General features: G+C 40.8%; 1 long non-coding RNA gene across 1 annotated transcript; it reads right to left on the reverse strand.

Annotated features, from left to right (window-relative positions):
- Positions 1–38: 38 nt before the first annotated feature.
- Positions 39–1,106, reverse strand: LOC119833502. Its single transcript, XR_005287961.1, has 2 exons — positions 1,048–1,106; positions 39–193 (listed from the first exon to the last, which is right to left on the reverse strand). It is a non-coding gene; the product is annotated as an uncharacterized LOC119833502 (long non-coding RNA).
- Positions 1,107–1,358: the final 252 nt, after the last annotated feature.

A 1,358-nucleotide genomic window follows, 5' to 3' on the forward strand; every position in this document is an offset into this window, starting at 1 on the left:
TTAGGATTCTTCCAATTCTGTCAGTAACACCCTTCACATATGGTAGGTAGGCTGGTTGTCGTTCAACTGTGTGTGGCTACATTCGACTTCTGTGATGCCGTGGGGGCTTCTGCAGCTTGTTTTCACGTAGTACTCGCTCGATATGCTGCAGTTCCCCGCTGAGGTGGGCAGCTTCACAGAGGTGGCGGGCTCTCTGAAACAATGATTTACCGACAGAAGCGAGTTGACAGGGGTGGTGGTGGGATTCACCATTGAGGTACCTATCAGTATGAGTGGCTTTCCTATTCACTGTGTGATTAAACATGCCATTTTGTCCCCTCATAATTAAAATGTCAAGAAAGGCTAGACGGTTATTTGTTTCTTTCTCCATAGTGAATTGGATGTTATTATGTATGGAGTTAGATGTGCTAAAAATGTAGGTATATGTTCAGTTGGGAGTATAGTGAAGATGTCATCTACATAGCGTTTATAAATTCTAGGTTTCACTGGAGCTGTGGACAAGGCTCTCTCCTCAAAGTCTTCCATAAATATATCGGCGACAATGGGGGATACCGGAGAGCCCATGGCCACACCATCAACCTGCATGTAGAATTCACCATTCCATAATAAGTAGCCTGATGTTAAGCAATGTTCTAGTACCTCTGCATATTCTAGTGGCATATTGTGTTCCGTTAACCTTTTCTTAACAATATTGATACAGTCAGTCACTGGAAGATTTGTAAAAAGTGACTGTACATCAAAACTAACCATGGTTTCATTGTCTGAAATATTTAGGTCTTTTAATATCTCAACAAAATGGTATGAGTCTTTAACAAAAGCACTGGTGTTACCTCTGAGGGGAGCAAGCACCCTAGACATGTGTTGTGATAGTTTTTGTGTGGGTGTATCTATTTGACTCACAATAGGTCTTAATGGAGTATTTGTTTTGTGTATTTTTGGTAAGCCATACATCTTTGGAGGTTTTGCGCATGATGGAATTAGATACTTGGTGTCAAGATTTAATGTCGTTTTGTGTTTGTTTATAAGGTCAGTTGTTTGTTTTATTACCTTGTTTGTTGGGTCCTTGTCGACTTTTTTGTAGGTGTTTTGGTCCGACAGTATCTGTGGTCTCTCCTACATTGGCCAAACAAAAAGAAGCATTGGTAGCCGACTGAAGGAACACATTGCGGATATCAAGCTTAGGCGTCACAAGAAGTCTGCGGTATGTGAACACACTCTGGACAACAACCACTTCCTACGATTCGACCAACCACAAATCCTCGCCAGAGAAAATAGATTTTTTCCAAGACTTGTACGTGAGGCTATTGAAATTAAAAAACATCCAAATTTCAATAGAGAAGATGGTTTACAACTTTCTA

Source organism: Zerene cesonia, chromosome 17, assembly GCF_012273895.1.
Source record: "Zerene cesonia ecotype Mississippi chromosome 17, Zerene_cesonia_1.1, whole genome shotgun sequence".
In the NCBI taxonomy this organism is placed as follows: domain Eukaryota; kingdom Metazoa; phylum Arthropoda; class Insecta; order Lepidoptera; family Pieridae; genus Zerene; species Zerene cesonia.